This window comes from Solanum lycopersicum, chromosome 7, assembly GCF_036512215.1.
Source record: "Solanum lycopersicum chromosome 7, SLM_r2.1".
Taxonomy (NCBI): Eukaryota; Viridiplantae; Streptophyta; class Magnoliopsida; order Solanales; family Solanaceae; genus Solanum; species Solanum lycopersicum.
The window spans coordinates 7,963,419-7,970,045 of NC_090806.1; the positions used below are offsets into that span (position 1 = coordinate 7,963,419).

Sequence of the window (6,627 nt, forward strand, 5' to 3'; positions counted from 1 at the left end):
TGTCTTCTTTGAAGACCTCTCCAATCCTTAGTCCAATTAGCTAATATATGTCTAGTACACATTCTATGCTCACACTTAGGTAGTACATTTGTAATTGCTACCGACATTCCTTGCAATAGATGATGATTAGGTCACAATACAATTACATATAAAAATTGAAAATTGCAAAATATAAGTTTGCATACCTTTTGCATGTTTGTAATCAATGTGATACCTTTACCATCTCCAAGTCCCAAATCATCCCTTATGCGCTTCACAAACATGGTCCATGTGTGTTTGTTCTCCTTTTCCACTACTGCCCAAGCAAGTGGTAGCATCTGATTGTTACCATCCCTGGCCACATCAACTAACAGTTGGCCTTTACAAACCTTTTAAGAAAACAACCATCTAAGCCTATGCACTTCCTACAATGTATCATGCCTTCTTTAAAGCATCAAAACAAATGTTAAAACTCTGAAATATTGATTTGCTTCTGCATCAGGTTCACCAACTTTTACAACACAACTGCTCCCTGGATTTGTCCTCAACAATTCATCCTTATAGTCAAGTATCCTACCAAATTCCACAACATGATCACCCATTATATCTTTCACAACTTTAGCTCTTGCTCTTCTCACAGTAGTACTACCAAAATGAAGTTTAAACTTTTTCCTAATCAACTCCTGCAACTCGAAGACTCTTATGTTTGGTTGCTCCGTTATTCTTTCTCTTAAAGCTTCTGATGAAAACTTTGCATTGCACAAGTATTTCTAATTGTCTTATTGCAAGTATGTTTTTGATTGTATGTTTTTATCATGAAATTGTTTGTTCTCTTGTCAAGACATCCATACAAAATCCATGGACAACCATTTTTGCATCTAACTCTAACTTTTTTTGGCTCATCCACCCACTTCTCCATTTGGCCCTTCTTCTAATTGCATATTTAGTTATTGCTTCTCCAAATTTTTTCACATCCTTAAACAACATACCAAACTACCACACAACTTTCTTTGTTGTAGGATCATGAATGATTTTTTGAGGTTTTGAACTCCTCTTTCTTGATAACTATACCCTTTTTTGGCTACCAGATTCATGTTCATCATCATTACAACACTCATCTTCCTCTAACTCAAAACTTCCCTCATCAGAACTTGCAAAGTAAGGCTCATCTCCTCCTAGCCTTCCTTCATGACTTACTTTACCTGTTCCAGTTTCATCAAAACCTAGATCTGGTCCAGCTTCACCTACTAGTAACTCTTCATTGTCAGCTGGTACTCTTTCCCTTCTTTTCCTCCTTTGGAATCTTCTCTTTTCAACCCTCAACTCCCTAACCTCCTCATGTACATCACTACCATACTCTTCCTCATCATCATTTCCAACTAATTCAGCTTCAGACTCAACACTATCCTCAGTTGAATAATCAGAACCCAAAACTTCTTCTTCTGAGAAATCAAGTCCAGCAGGACCAACATCTATTTCATCATCAGTAGCACCATCTGCAGTAGCACCATCTGCATTGGCACAATCTGCAGTAACAGTATTGAAAGAAGGTGTGGTAGTGAAAGGATGTGAGGTTTAAAAAGTAGCAGCTGGGCTTCACTGTTTAAATGGTCTTCACCTACCCCAAAGTTAAAGTTTTCACTTTCACTAGGCCTTGCATTAAAAGCAGCACAAGATTCTCCTATATCTACATGACTACCATATTCTATTAACATGGGCCCCATAATTGCCTCATCAACCAAATGCCTAACAAATACTTCCACTTCTTCCCCATCTTCCAAGGAACACATCATGTCTAAAATATCCTTATCATTATCAACATTACCAAAATGCCATAGTTAGGTGCTTTAATACTAAAGGAGCAAGTTGTACTATATCCCAATTCTCTAATATATTTTTTCAATTCAAAATATGACATTTTATCTACATCAACATTCAAAAATTCTGTGACTTTTTCACCATTATATATTGGTTCCCCACTACTTAAATCTAACACACCACCATGGTACCACCTTAGAGTAACCAAAATAAACCCACTCATCACTTACCTGAAGACAATTTAAAAAATAGAGTAGTAATTATAGATCTACTCTAATGTTAGGTTAATCCATAACATAGAAAGGTACTTAAAGACGAAATTATACAACACAGTAGAAAACGAACAAAATACAATACAATACTTAGCTTCTCTATGAACATAATCTATGACATAATACAACAAAATAGCAAACTAGCAGCTTCTCAATGAACATAATAATAAGAAAATAGAACAGACGATGAACATTATACTAAGATTAGCAAAATACAAGATTATGCGACTTAGACGAAAAAGGAAGAACCAAATTTCATGAATAACCTGGTATAATCTGGTGTAAATGAACACTTAATACTATAATCGTAAGCCGCACATAGTGTTTCATACAATGATGCTCTTAATTTCACGAATCTAACAAAAACCCTAGGATAAATCACAAACTTGAAACTAACGGATAAAGAACTAACCTTTTGATGATATCACTTGATAATGCAGAATCGTCTGATGATGATGATGCAGAATCGTTCGTAGGAGATGAAAAAAGGATTTTTGGAATGTAGTTGCAATGTAGTTGCTTCCTTTGTTCTTGTTTCACTTTAGGGAGAAATGAGGGGAAAAAGAAAGAAATGGGAGTTTCTAGGTGTAGGTCCCAACGCTGGAATCACGCAGCTTGACTTATTTGGTTTATGTGTTAAGGTCAGCACTTAGGTGGATAGAAAATAGATAAAAATATAGTTTATGTGGGTAATGGGACACTCGTGAAGTTGAAGTGTGTAGTTGGGATTTCGGGGTATAGGTTGGGGGGTGGGGGGGGGGCTTTTGATCATTTTCTCTTTCTATTTTATTAACTTTATTTTCATTTTTTCCTCTTTCTTCTTAAATCTTCATTACTCAAATCCTTTGTTCCTTGTTGTAAATCCTCCAAAAATAGTAGCCATAGTCACTTTCAATGTAACCTCCATGATTCTTCCATGTAACGCTATTTTTCTCACTAAAACATCACTAAATAAAATCAATTCAACTCTCAAGTTACTCAAGTAAGGTAATGAGACAAAAAAAAAGAGATGGAGTTTCATAATATTCTCTAATCAATGAACTTCTTCTTTTTTTTAAAAAAAAAAAGTTAAAAGAATAAAAAGAAACAAAGAAAAGCAAGAGACAAGAAAAAAAGTGATAAAAATGGATGAACTAAATGGATCTTCTAAGTTGAAGAAGATGAAGAAAAAAATGGATTTTTGAATTTGGGTGAAGAAGATAATGGGAAAGATGATATAAATTAATTAAATAATTAGTATTAAAGAAATTTAAAGAAACATGGCACTTTATAGTTGGTTATGGCAGTGAAAAGATTGGGTCACGAGCCCCATTTTCGTGGTAACAACCCAGACGAGAAAATGGATCAAAATGACCAATTTACAAAGATATTAAATAATTTCATGGGTGATAGGACACTTTTAAAGTTAGAGTGTCTTTATGCAAATACGAAATAACTTTAGGGGTGACTTTATATTTTTTCTCTATTTCTTTTATATAACCCATAAACTGATTAAATTTTGAATCAATCTATTTTAAGTGTTTTAAAACTTAAATAGTTTTTCAGCATCTTTAAAGTGTATATAAAATTAAGAAGAAAAACTTATAAACATTTATTTTTGAATCATAATAAATCAAAAATCATAATTTAAAAAAATATAAATTTATGATTTTTGACATATAAATTAAAAGTAATAAACCATCTACACATAAACACGACCTTGCTCAATCCTAATTTATTGGGTCAGACTTAAAAATCACATTTTAAAATGGAGATAAAACTCAAAATTATTACTCTTTTTTTTAATTTATGTGATATTTTTCATATTTTGATAGTCAATCAGTGTAACTTTGATAGGAAATTATGTATTAAATTTTTAATTTTTTAAAATAAAATTTATATATTTGTAAATTGTATAAATAATATTTTAAATGATAACAATTGATAATTTAAAATATTTAAAAATCTATGAAAATTTATGATCAAAGTTTAAAGATTGTTTCAATTTCAAAATTCGAAAAGCTTGATATAAAATGAGAGGAGGAAAACAAAGGAGTATATATTCATACCCCAATGGATGGTGGAACTTCTTGTTTCTCGTCCACCGTCAGTGCTATACCCTAGAAAACACTAACCATAGCTTGTAACACTGTAAATCTGTGAGCAACCGCTGGTGCAAACAGGTTTGCTTGAAATCATGGCTGCTACCGCTGCTGCGGTTGCTGTTGCTGTTGCCCTTCTCTAACGGAGGATTAAATTTTTAAAATTGACGGGTTTTTTTTTCTGATATCATTATTTTTTTAAAGTTTCTCCGATTGCTTAAAAATTTTCCATCAAGGTTCTAGGTTTGTTTTGGAAGAAGAAGGGATTAGGATATGTGTTTCTTGTGTAAGAAAAGTTAGTTCTTTTACTCTTTTTTTTTGGGTATCTAGTAAAGAGTTATTTTGTTGGTACTATTGTGGATCTAATTTGGGCATAACAATAAATAGGGTCTTATATCATTCTGGATCCTTCCTTTTGTTTTTTTTCCTCTAGATGTTTAATTCAATTTACATATGTTTCATGATTTATTGTATTTAATAAAGTAATGATTTTGGTAAAATAGTGAACAGACAGTATCTTGAATCTCAGTCAAGATTCAAGAGACTTGTGGCATGGCCATAAGGCTTGTTATGTTGTGATAAGAAGAGGTAAGTGTGACAAAAAAGGGAGGAAGATCAAAATTTGGCCTTGAGCTATGTGAAAGATGTAAGATTTGTATTTCGTTTAAAAAAATATGACTTAATTGTGGTTGACGAGGCATCATTGGTTGTTAATAGTCCACCTTTTGAAATAATAGCTCGGTTGGATAACGACAAAGACACAACTATATTTGGAGGGTAAATTTAATCCATTTCACATAGTTCAATGGTATATTTACCTTTTGCCTCTTGAGAAATTTAACTTTGTAATTTAACCAAGATTACTAATCCTAGTTTGTTTTGGATTTGATAGTTGTTTATTTCATCAATTCATGTCTAATTAGTTTTATGGTCAAACTGGTTTTTAGTCAATGTAAAAATATATTATATAAATACGGGTGCTACTAGATCTTTTATTAGCAAAGTTAAGTTAAGATTAAATTAAATCAAAAGAATATGAGTAAAAGTCTATACCTCATTCATTTTCTAGTTTGTTAAAAGTTTTTACCTAGTCATTGTGCATCTTTTACTCGTGGGCAAGTTACTTTTTATGATATTTCAATCCTTTCAGGTTTCCGTCATTGGTGTATGTGGTATGGAAAGAGTTGGAAAGACTACTTTTGTAAAGAATTTGAATAATGAGCTCATAAAGATTATTGCGTGAGGCTCTAAACTATCTTTTGGTGATATGGTATGGGTTACCGTTCCCAAACCGCCAATAGACATAAGGAAGGTTCAAACAAGAATTGTCAATAGAAGAGATGTAATGGTTGATGACAACGAAAGTGTAAAAAATGTTGCCAATAAATTTCATCAAAGACTCGAAGAAAGAAATGATCCCAGTTATTATACTAGATCATGCTTGGTAAGCTATAAGTCTGGATTATGTAGGTGTGCCCCAACTTGAAAATCTTGCAAGAAGCAAAGTAATTATTAACAACCTGTTTTTTGATCTTTGTAGGCAAATGAAAACATACACCGAAACAAAGGTGTACACTATGATTGAGGATGAATCTTGGCAACTGTTTGTCAAAAAAGCAGAAGATAATGTGTATTTGGAGCATATTCAACCATTTGCAAAGGCAATTGCAAGAGAGTGCGGTGGTTTACCTTTAGCAATTGCTGTTATGGGAGCATCTGTGAGGGAAGAAGAGGGTCGAGTTGTGGGAAGATTTTTTACAATCACTTGGAATGTCCAAACCTCATAACGAATACGTCAAAAAGAGAGGTGACATTCAAAGTTGTTTCTTGTATTGCTCCTTATATTCGATGGCTATTCCAACAGATGCTCTCATACACATTGCCGATGAGTAGAGGGGTTACTTGGTGAACGTAACACATGAAGCCTACAAGAGGGGAATCACAATTATTGAGAGTCTAAAGATGCCTGCTTGCTTGAAATGTATGAGTTTGAATTTGTGAAGATGCATGACGTAGTTCAAGATGTTGTTTCATGGATAGCTAATTCCTCTGGTAATGAACACAATTCAGGTTGGATTTGAGTTGGCTGAGATATCACATATTAAAATTTCTACTTCTCTCAAAAGAATATCTTTTGTAAGTTATGTAATTAATAATCTACCTGATTGCTTCATGGAATGCCCAAAGACAACATTTTTACTTTTGCAAGACAATTATCCTCTTCTGAAAATTCCGCATGAACTTTTTTTTGCATTTGCATCCCTAATAGTTCTGAATCTAAACGAAAAATGGTACCTCAACACTACCTTCTTCCCTCAATAGTTTACAATTGGAAGATCTAAAAAAAATTACAAGCTTTTCGCAGCAGAAAAATAAGAGAAGTATATGCTGCACACTTTTCTCAAGAATAAAGGAAATCCAACAGCTGATAATACTCTCTTGCCGGCAACATCTGTTTCCTTCTTTTCTTTTCTATA

The 6,627-nt window shown here is 33.0% G+C and overlaps 1 pseudogene; it reads left to right on the plus strand.

Annotated features, from left to right (window-relative positions):
• The first annotated feature begins 4,245 nt into the window (after nucleotides 1-4,245).
• On the plus strand, nucleotides 4,246-6,256 carry LOC101246940 (disease resistance protein At4g27190-like; annotated as a pseudogene).
• Nucleotides 6,257-6,627: the final 371 nt, after the last annotated feature.